Source organism: Arctopsyche grandis, chromosome 6 (assembly GCF_051622035.1).
Source record: "Arctopsyche grandis isolate Sample6627 chromosome 6, ASM5162203v2, whole genome shotgun sequence".
Classification (NCBI taxonomy): Eukaryota; Metazoa; Arthropoda; class Insecta; order Trichoptera; family Hydropsychidae; genus Arctopsyche; species Arctopsyche grandis.
In genome coordinates, this window is record NC_135360.1 from 17703887 (window position 1) to 17716222 (window position 12336).

Below are 12336 nucleotides of genomic sequence, written 5' to 3' on the forward strand. Positions count from 1 at the left end.
ATCACATAATAAGTATATTGTGAATTTTATTTTCTTTTGAATATAAGTTTAAATTGGAAAATGATTCTAATATTCCTCATATGTGTTTTATATGTACATATTTAAATTCACTTGCTTCAGTCTATTTTTACTACTACTTTATAAGGCGGTGTTACTTATTTTTAATTAGATATTTAGTGAAATTTTTCAACTTTGTAACATTAGTATTTGTGAAAGTTTCAATTTTACAATAATATAATATGAACCTAAAAGACATTCGACAACCTTATTAATAAAAGTGTTTGTATTTCGCGGTAACAGTTTATGGATTACAACACCTTGGATTTTGTATATATATATATTTGTTATTTTGTAGGATGTATTTGGTTTATTATGATTGTGTTATTAACAAATATTAACCTTCATTAACATATAATGCTTCCACTAACAGAACGCGTGTTAGATGCAAGTGTGATAAATATGATTTATACTGACGTATTAATTATGATGAACCATTTAACTCCAATCAAGGTGAAGGCAAGTAATAGTTCTGAATATGTAATGCTGACATATAAAGTACAGTCGTGGTATATCTTAATCTTTACGAGCCAACATTTAGCCGAGAAGACTTTTTTAAGATGGTTATTTAACTTTTCTTTGAAGTATAATAATTTTAAGTAAAAGAATAGAAAATTGTAGATGCATGAGTGTAGTTTTAACTCTGATATCCAGGAATATTTAAAATAAATAAATTGTATGAATATATTTGTGTAGAATTTTTTTTTTCAGTTTTTGTGCATTATTTCTAGTGACGTAAAAACATTTGCCGACTAGTACATACTTTAAACAAGGAGTCTACCAAGTTTTAGGGTGATAGAAACATTTTAAGTACATACTAGGAGGACAAACTGGACCAGATTCTATAATTTTTTTGTTCATTATAGAAATTTACTAGAGTTGGTGTCTACAATTTATGGTTTTTGCATTTTTGAAATTTGTCTGGGCCAGAAAACCTGTGGGTCTTTAAAGGCCTTTATTTATATTTTAAGATTTACTAAACAATTTTCAACTTTTAATGTATTACATAATTGATAATAGGTTGAACAATTAGTTTGGCTTGGAATCTGAATATAGTAGTGCTAAAAATGTTGATTTCTCAAGTATTGTATATATTTAACTTTCTATTAACCTAATGGTCATTAAATTTGAAGTGCGTTTTCTGTGGCGAAACCCACCAAACAGCATTTCCGGTACATTTTTTTGTGGTTAAAGAAATCATTCAATCTGATACTAAAATATTATTAATATTTGTTGAAGTAACCTTGGAATCAACGATTAATGTAAAATGATTTCATTCAAATTATATACATAAATAGTTCGTCTTATCTAAATTATCGAGTGACATATTTTAGAGTGTTTGTGCAAAATCTACCAACTGTATACTGATTTAGAGTACAAATTATACAAGCATGTTATTTATAATGTGTATTGAATTGCCATATTATAATGAGGATGAACCATGTTATAGCTAAAGTTAATTACATACATATTTCAAAGGAACAAAATTATTCTTAAGGGATTTTCAAAACTTTTATGTGAATCAATCTGAAGAGATCTTTATGGCGCTATTGATTAGGACTTATTGGTGGCATTTCTTTACAGGCAGGGCCGCTGAGAGGAATCTTGGGTCCTGGAAAAATAATTCCATACCCTATGACAAACCAAAAATATATCTTATAGATATATTAGCTGAACCCGGCTTGCGTTGCAATGCCACAATAACGCATTCCCGTTCCCGTTCCCATTTGTCGGAAAAACGCAGGCAGCGAACACATTTGAAATTATTGCGTTGCAATAACACTCATTCCCATTTTTTCCGTTCCCGTTTTTGGGCGATTTTTTTTACAGTAATCTTCCCGGACATGCATACAATACAACAAATCCTGAAAGTTCCATCGTAATCGTTTCAGTGGTATTGGAGCCTATACCCAACAGACAGACAGACATTCAATTTTATATATGTATATAAATATACATATATATATATATATATATATATATATATATATATATATATATATATATATTTTATTTTATTTTATTTTTTTTAATATGCAAAAAATCTATCACAACTATGTATTAGAAAAATACCTATATGTTAAATTCTATTTTTTGAAATAACCGAATAAGAAAGTATGATATAACAGGTACAATTACACATGGACACAAAGAACGCGTGGATCGAAAAATAATAAATATTTAGCATTAAAGAAATATATGTATTTTTATGTATAGGTAGAATAATATAAAATATCAGTATCGATCAGTAGAACGGCCCAACAAGGGGACTTATCATGTAGTCTGGGCCCTGGAACTTTAACCCCAGCTTACCCCCCCCCCCCCTCTCGGTGGCCCTGCTTAAAGAAAAACCAATATTCGATAACATCTGCATTTTTGTGGAATGTGGTATTTTCTACGTATATATTTATTTATTTAACGTTTTGGACCATTGTGGCATTACAGGAAGAACCTAAGGCGCCACAATGGCCTACATAATAAAATAATAATAAATAATAATAAGTCTAATAATAATACTATATATAAAAACCGACTGTCGATAAATATATATGTGACGGACAACGGGAGCAGTATGGGAAAACAATTTTTTTTTTCATTTTTGTGCTACGGGTGCCGGAGGCGTCCGGAGCACAGGGGGCAAAAGCCCCGGGGCGCCGGGGGCAAAGGCCCCAGGGTCCCGGAGGCATCGGGGGCGCTGAGGGCAAAGGCGTCAGGGCGTCGGCGATGCACAAAACGTAATTCGTAATCACTTCGTAATTTGTCATTCGTAATTTCTAATTTCTTGCATCAATTTCTTTCCGAAACTAGTCGATTCAATATCTTTAACTTTATTTTTATTCGAGTTTCAATTCCTTTTCGAAACCACCCGTTGAAATCAACGGGCCCAACACTAGTAAATAATAATAATTTAATGTCCATTTAAGGCGGTCGGTGGAGTAGTTCCATCCATCGAACATACAATGAAGAATGCAAATGAGAAGATGCAGCAGCAAGAAGACAATTAGGCGATAAAAATATACGAAGACAGAGAGGCCACTCTCATCCTGAGAATGGCTTCAAAGTGAGGCAAATGCCCTTCCACAAACATTTGCGACGCGCTGCAGCTCCTATGTAGCCTGAAGAGAGCACGGTAGCAGTTGTTGTATTGTACCTTTATATTCCTCATCGTCTCCCGCTTGTATCTGGTCCATAATTCACCAGTATAGAGGCTAGTACAAAAGGACATAAATAATTCTCTTAACCTCTACACTGGAGAGGAAAAACCGTCTAGCCAGCATATTTGCCCTTATACAAGTAGCTCTTCTTTGTCTTTCGATGTCATGGTCATCAGACAGATCCTCCGTCAGCAGGTGTCCCAGATACTTGACTTCCCTAACGGTTTCAAGATTACGCCCATCTAAAATAATGTTGGGGATGAAATGAGGATCTCGACCGTATCGGATAATCAATACCATGGATTTACTCGTATTATACCCCATATTATGTTCTGCAGCATAGCGCGAGAAAACTTCCAGGAGGCGATTCAGAGCTGAAGGAGAAGGCGCCTACTGCATATTCCTCCTATGTGGCAACCAACTCCAGTCTGTCGAAGGCGATATGAAAGTTCATCCATGTACAGGTTGAATAAGCCACGAGACATTAGCCCACCCTGTCTAACCCCGCACTTCAAAGAAGCGGGATCAGAGTAGGCATTCTGAACTGAACTGATTCCGGTGCCAGGATGCTAAAAAACTCACGATTTGACTTGGAGCTGCCCTTTTTAACAGTTTGGACCAAAGTAGATCATGATTCACTCGATCGAAGGCCTTGGATAAGTCTATAAAACAGGCGTATACGGAAGTTTTTCGGGATGTATAAAAATCCACTACCTGTTTTAAAGTGTAGAAGGCCATATCCGTCGACGAGTTCCTCTTGAATCCAAACTGTTCATCAGCTGACAAAAGGTAGCCACTTAATCTGCCACTCAATATCTTCTCTAGAATTTTTGATAGAGCAATAGGACGATAATTGTCAACGGCTAAAGCATCAAGCTTTGATAACTTGAGGACAGGAACAATAGTCTTCCTTGAAAACTTTTCGGGTACATGTTCATGCATAATCATCAAATTGAAGAGTCTTGCTAATATGATGAAGAAATTCTTGCCACTATGCCTAACATGATCCGTACTGATGCTGTCCCAACCAGTTGCTTTCCCTCCAGACATTGACCTCAACACAATTTCAACTTCATCGCCAGTTATGACGAAAGACGAATCTTCTGAGTAAGACATAACCACATCAGCCATGCCCATCAAATCCGAAACAGACTCGTTGAAATGCTTGCTAAATATATTGGCAATACTCCGATGTTGTAAATTCCGTTAATATCTACCGGGATACTATTCTTTGCTGCTAAAATCGCATTTGTAGCATTCCAAAATTGTTTGAAGTTTAAAAAAACACATATCTCCGAATTTCGAGGCAATCAACATTTTTTATTACCAGATTCGTGTTCACTGGGCATAGATCTATAAGAAAAGTCATATCTCGTCTCTGAACCAAAAAAAGTCATCATTTGTCGAACAGTGTAATTAACAACTCAATATCATCTTGCTGAAGTTTGATGCAAAGTAATCTCGGATTATGAAGGTCAATTTGGGAGACTGTGAACGATTTTTTATACAATATACCAACACCACCAACTAAAGGTTGGAGGTCCAACTAAAGGTCCATTACCGCTATCAACTGCAGACGCACCAGTGCCTTCAAATGATGGATGGAATCTAAGAACCATGTTTCTTGCAATAAAATAACATCGGCTTCATCACACAGCTTGGAAATGTAGGGTTCAGTTCGTCGAAAAGAGCGACAGTTATAGCTGACGATTGCTATTTTGTCCCCCATTGATAAATTTTCGGAAACGTCGGAAAACAATTCCGGTCGGCCACAAATCTTGCACCAGCAGTTTTGTTTCATTCGTGGCTTCAATTGCAACAACGAACGACTTGAGATAAGGGAGGGAGAAAACAAATAATAGAACAAAAAGCAAAGCAAAAAATTAAGATACAAAAAAAAAGAAAAGTAAAAAATAATACAGCATTTAACACAATAATAAAAACTTTATAGTAATAATTAAAATTAAAATAAGTAAAAATACAAAGAAGGGCATGTCTTGCACCTGCAGCCTGTTCCGATAAATAAGAACAAGCTACAAATACAAAACATCCTTGCGAGGCCCAAATGGAAGAGAGTAGATTAAGATTCCACACATACATCACATTCAAATTAAGAGAATAATGATGAGCGTAGGTTACCAGATATATGCTAAAATAATATCCGATAATCTACGCTCACTTAGGTGGAAAATATCGCATTCAGGCACGGCAGCAACGATTTCATTGAGAAGTCGAATAGCTCTTGGAATAGGAGCCATTCGAAAAAGAACTGTGCGAGCAGAAGGTATGTACAACCATCAAATGATGATGTCTACCACGCACATAGAGACATAAATTCCCAACTGTTACAGCAACAACGGGCATGACGTATTACCACGCAGTTGCTGAAAAACGAAACGAATTAAATATCATCATCATCATTTACAGCCATTCGCCATCCACTACTGGATGAAGGCCTCTCCAACACGCTTCCATTCGTCTCTGTTTTGTGCAACACTCATCCATCTCACCCCGCACATTTTCCCACGTGTTCCGCTTTCTGTCTTTCCTCGTTATGCCAAGCATACAGCGTTCCATACTTCTTTGAGTGCATTGGATTTTATGTAGCATCTTGGCGTTCAGTGTCCAAGTTTCACATCCATACGTCATCACTGGCAAAACGCATTGATCAAAGATCTTTTTCTTCAGGCAGAGCGGCATTTTTGATTTAAAAACAACATTCATCCGTCCAAATGCACTCCATCCTAATTTCATACGTCTCTTTATCTCTTCATCTTTACTAGCAGACATGTCAATTATTTGACCTAAATATAAATAATTATTTACTACTTCTACTGGTTTATCATCTAATGGGATGCTATCAGGCATGCAATAACTATTGAACATTAGTTTGGTCTTATCTACGTTAATTTTTAATCCTACTTTTCTACTTTCCCTGTCCCACTCCAAGTTCCTGAAAATTCCCTCAAGCACCGCATTGAATAACTTGGGCGAGATTGTATCTCCTTGTCTTACTCCGTTTCCTATGCTAAATATATCTGTACCTGAAAAAATATTAACCGAAGCTGTGGCATTTTTATATATTGCAGCTAACAGCCCCACATAGGGTTCCGGCACTCCCTGTGTTTGTAGAGCGTTGAGTACTGCATTATGGCTAACTGTATCAAAGGCTTTCTCATAAGCGACGAAACCTAGGCACAATGGCCGTTGATATTTGTTGGCACGCTCGATTAGTTCGTCAACTACTTGGAGGTGGTCCATTGTGCTGAAATTTTCCCTAAACCCTGCCTGTTCTATAGGTTGGTTCTCGTCGAGGATATTCTTCAGCCTTTCTGTAATAACCTTCGTGAAGAGCTTGTAGACCGCTGAAAGTAAACTAATGGGTCGGTAGTTCTTGATATCGCTTTTATCACCTTTGTTGTGTATTAAGATAATTAAATATATATGTATATATATATATATATATATATATATATATATATATATATATATATATATATATATATATATATATATATATATATATATATATATATATTATTTCTTTTATTTTTCTAAGATTTCTGTCATACGTATGCATGTATCTATGTACATATCGATGCGGTGCAAACGATCGACAAGCGCCAGACAGACTGAACCACAGAAGAACGACACGTGTACCTTATGCGTGCGCACTGCTCGCACCCAAAATCTACGTACACTGTTCGCACCCGAAATCTACCTTATGCGTGCGCACGCGAAATCTGCCTGAAGTCCCGACATACCTACCCTGTATACGTTCTGTGCTTCTGATACTTTAGTTCCGAATTTTGCCTTATTAAACTCGCCAGAAAGATCCAACTCAATTTTAATAATTACCATTTTAATAATTGCATCTGTGCACATCGAAAGGTTACTCGTCATCTGATGTGCAATTTTTCATTCGATAAATCGAGAATTGCGTTTAAAGCAGCCATCCAATTAATCTGTGGTTCAGTCTGTCTGGCGCTTTTCGATCGTTTGCACCAAACCCGTACATATGTACATATATTTATTTTATTATTATAATTAATTCACAAAAAATGAATACAGAATAACAATAACAAATTAATGTCCAGTGTGACCTGACAGGTTACCCCAATGCATCACACCAGTCTTACAATAAAACGAGAACAGTAAGAATAAGCTAGTAAATATATATGTAGTAGATACTAGGTACCTTAGCAAATCGCTTAACAATTAGACTTTAATTTGTACTTATCAGCAATGGTGGAGCGCCATATAGCTACACACAATATTCTGTATTTTTTCTTGGTATTTTTTTCTTCTTTTTTTTTATCATGATTAGTCGAAACGGTTCCGTCGAATTGGGAGCGGTCGCGCCCCTTTTGGTTGTCCCTGTCGGGGGCCAAGCCCTACTTGTCGCCGCGCCCACAAATGGCGTGAAAGCCTCATCGCTGCTAATGGAGCTCTCATCCTATTTACCATCGCCTCCACACCCCTCTCTCCCACCCTTGCCCTATATCTGTGCCATTTCCATTCGTCTTAAAGCATCATTATCATTATTCTGCTAAACGAAATGAATAATTGCCACACGTGCGCTTCAAATATGGTAATTTGGACGACTAATTGATTGGCTGAAAGAAGACTTTCATTAATGTGATTGGATAGCGTCAAAATATGATCCTGTGTTCGATGAACTAATTGTATATCGGTTGGATTGACGTTATAGAAAACTCATTATCTTGATTGTTGTTTAATCTGACGTACTTATTTAGTGTTATATAGTACCTATAATATGTACATATTAATGTAGGTATGTATATAAGATCTAAGGATTATATACATAAGTACGTCTGTCGTCTGGGAAGAATGAGATCAAACGTGTTCATAATGCTATTATTCAAAGGGATTTTCAATAAAGAAGATCCTTTGGTACTTACTTTTTTGTTTGGCTGTTTATTATTTTTTCATTATATACCCATTTTTGATGCTAATTTTAATTCCATTACGCATGCAGAATTTTACCTTAATAATTAATTATTGTCTCTGCTGTTTTTATTTTTGCCTTTGGAGTATGGGGTACAATACGTTGATTACATAACTGCATGATGTTACTTTTCCTAAAAACGTTAACCTACATAAACTGAACCGTAAATAATTAAAAATAAAGCTCAGGTGATGTCGTATAAATACATAAAACCCATTCATAATAATTAATAATTAATCATAATTGAAACAACCGTTTGATCGCATTTATTACGACTTGGTTGGTCTGTGTTGCCATTCTTAAGTATGCAGCAGTGTCGCCACTCTTACGAATCTATCAGTGGTACTACAAGAGAACTGTCTAACTGACAGAAGGCAGACACTATTTACTCGCTACAGTTTATTAAAATGAGTTATTATTACTATATTGCCACTGTACAAAACTTTAAGACCTATAACAAAAGAGAAATATAATGAGTATACTGCCTTCTACATATTATACCTATTCTCCTATTCATCCCATCATCATTTTGAACATTTTATTTTTGTTTTTACATATGTACATATATATGGAGGTATATATATATATGAACAAGAGAAGTGTTGTTCTGCATGAACGTACTCCTACAAAAAGCATTTGATAGAGTGGAATATGACAAATTAATCCATGCACTAAACCAAACTGGGATAGATGCAAAGGATATCGCCCTTTTGAATAACCTATATTGGAACCAATCTGCTGTCGTGAAGGTTGAAGACTTGGAAACTGAAAAAGTAGAAATTAGTCGAGGGGTACGGCAGGGATGTGTATTGTCGCCCATGCTCTTCAATCTGTATTCGGAAATGGTGTTCAACCAGGCAGTCGATTGGCGAATAGGAGTAAAAATAGGCGGCGAAATTATAAATAATATCCGTTTCGCTGATGATACGGCAATATTGACTGAGAGTGCCGAAGACCTGCAAACGTTATTGATCGCAATTGATCATTCATGTCAAAAATGGGGTCTGTCTATTAATATTAACAAGACAAAATCAATGGTCATATGTAAAGAAAAAACGGATCCATTAAACCTGAGTGTGCGTGGACAAATGATTGAACAGGTTGAATAATACAAATACCTAGGAGCAATGATCAATACGGACGTCAGTTCCGAAATGGAAATAAGAAGAAGGATCGAAATAGCAAAAAATGCCTTCGGCAGCATGAAAAATGTTTTGTGTTGTCGAAGGTTGTCTATGAAATTGCGCTTAAGAGTCCTGCACTCCTATGTTTGGTCGGTTTTTCTGTACGGATGCGAAACGTGGACGCTGTTAGTGGCATCCATGAATAGGATAGATTCCTTTGAAATGTGGTGTTACCGGAGGATGCTAAAGATCTCGTGGAAGGAGCATGTAAGAAACGAAACAGTCCTCCAGCTTCTTCATAAAAAGAGAGAGCTTCTTGACACGGTGAAGCGCCGTTAGATGGAATACTTAGGCCACATTATTCGCGGCCCCAAATATCGCCTTCTACAAACAATCATAGAAGGAAAAATAGAAGTCAAACGGTGGCTTGGGAGAAAGAAGCTCTCTTGGCTCCGGAACATCAGGTCATGGATGGGACTCGGTCTCGAAAAGTTATTTTGGCTTGCCCATGATAAGGAAAAATTCGCACGGGCCATAAACAATGTCTGCCCATTGTAGTCGCCTACGTCCGAATACGGATTCGGCATTAGAAGAAGAAGAATATACCAGGAAGGCCTAACGGCTCAACCCCAATGGGCCTTCCTAGCCAATTACAAAATTTTTATACCAGCACCCCTAACCATGTATATGGGTTAGGGGTGCTGCGTTTTTTTTGCGTGTTTAAAAGTATCTAAACACCTACCACTCAGTGCGTTTTCGCCCTCTGTTATTGGAGGGATGCCATATCGGCGGCTTCGGGTGTCTTCGATTACCATATAGGTTTTTTTTATTTTACTCAAAATATGCCCGCATCAATGTTACGATATTGTCAGCTACAAAAATATATTTGTATTGTCACTGGATTACGTTTCCTGTTTGTACTCAGTTTTAAAATTAAAGTTACTATACTGTTTTTCAATTGGTTATTCACTTTCATATTTTCAATCGATATGTATTGATATAGCTTCCTTCGAAGTGCATTGTCAATCACCAAGCGTAGCATATTTGTAACGCTTCGATTTCCTGGTACTGCATTTGTATTCATATTTGACAAACGACAACGACTACACTTCAACTGTACATTTTTCTTTTGGTGTATGCGAATTAATTTAAATCGGGTCAATTATCCTCAAGAGTGCTTAATATATGGCTATATAATATAGCCTTCAGTTAAAATTCGACTCGAGGAAATTTATTTACTAGATATGGTAAAATAATACATTTTAAAAAAATTTCATAAGAAATTGTTAAAAACAGTAGATAAATATAAAACAAAGCTTACTTAAATTACATACATATCTTTCATCCGCCGCTAAGTGCGATTGAAAGCTAATCGAACGAAAACACGCACGTGTGTTTAATTATCATTTCGAGGTATACCTATGCGTGTTTGAAAGAATAGATTTATTCGAAGATAGCGAAAATAATGTAAGAATACGACTTATTTTTAATCTTGGAATTATTTGCTGCTCGTTTTATTTTAAATTCAATTGTGTGACAACAGTCATTTGTTTGCTTAGGCACAAGTTTCTGTGTAACTATCAATTTAATAATAGAACATCATATCGATTAGTATTGATGACATTTACTAGGAAATTACTGTAAATCATTCGTGTGAACAACATGTTAGTTTAGTCAGTCACGATATTGTATTTGATATGAATTCATCGATACATATTTATATATTTAATAATTAGGGCTGTAATGTCAGTGCGACATATGTATGTAAAATATAATTAAAATAGTGTATTAGAAAAGTTTCTAATTTTATAATATAAATAATTAAAATTATTAATATACGAATCGTTTTATTAATAATTTTAAGTATTTGTATATTGTTTGTTTTCTTCTGTGGTACGTACCAATTTTATGGCTTCGTCGCCTGTCGCAATATCCCCCCCCCCCTCCTATAATTTTTATGCAGACTGATATTGACTTTTACATAGTGTATATATTTGCACGATAAATCTTTACCATTGTTTATTAGATACTAGTGGTTTTACCCGGCTTCGCTCGGTATTTGTAATATAAACCGCTTAAACATGGCCAATCTAATAGTAAACATTCTATTAAATTTGTTTGAATAGTTTTATTTTAATTTATTTGAATATTCATTTGTTTTTTTTATTAAATTGAAGGTCACGGATTCTACGAACCAAACAAACAAACATACATCCAAAGTCTCTTTCCAAATTACATATATATTAGATAATGTGTACGTAGTTTTTCCTTTGAATACCGACGAGGCCATTTTAAAACTACAGTTTGTAATTGCTTCAAAAGCTTTCAAACTCAAGGTAATGCATTTTACAGTGCAAACGTTCGCTGTCGCAGAACGTTCTCCCTCCACCCCCTCAACCCCATTTTTCCGGAGCGCTTCCTGAACATCCTGGATGCATACCCCAAGCTCGTCGTCGAAGTTTCCGAATGCTTTTATTTATGGTTCGCTTAGTAAACTCCCCCTTGACCCATTTTTGCCATCACCGCAGAAGAACGAACGTGTCACTTTTTTTTTGATCTGCGATTCGCTGAGATTATTGAGATTCAACCCCTTCGCGATTCCGCGATTCCCGTCTCATGAAAAATGGTCACTCGATTTGCTCTACATCCGTATACATTTATGTATCAAATTTTATTTTTAATCGATGAACATCCTGTATCTGTAAAAGCACCACTTTCCATGACTGGTTTCGTTTATTTGTACTTCTTGTCTATTGTACTGCTCATCATTGATGATCTTGACAGTTTGAGACACCATTGACAATCATCTACTATTTGTCAAGCATCAATAATTTATGATTCTATTGTTCTCTATCCTTCCAATCTGATTACGTAACATTCAATTGAACTTTTTGAATCGGAAATAGAATTGATTTTATTTCTTGGGTGAAATATTTCTATAATCTCGTTTGTCGTTTCCTGAAATATATTTATCAACACGACTTTTCCATCAATTGATTGTGCTCAGTAAAAGCATTTTCTTAATTGTGGT

General features: G+C 35.7%; 1 protein-coding gene across 1 annotated transcript in view; it reads left to right on the forward strand.

The window, feature by feature from the left end:
* Positions 1–12336, forward strand: part of ATP8A (ATPase phospholipid transporting 8A1) — a 71957-nt gene that overhangs the window by 352 nt on the left and 59269 nt on the right. The window lies entirely within an intron of this gene.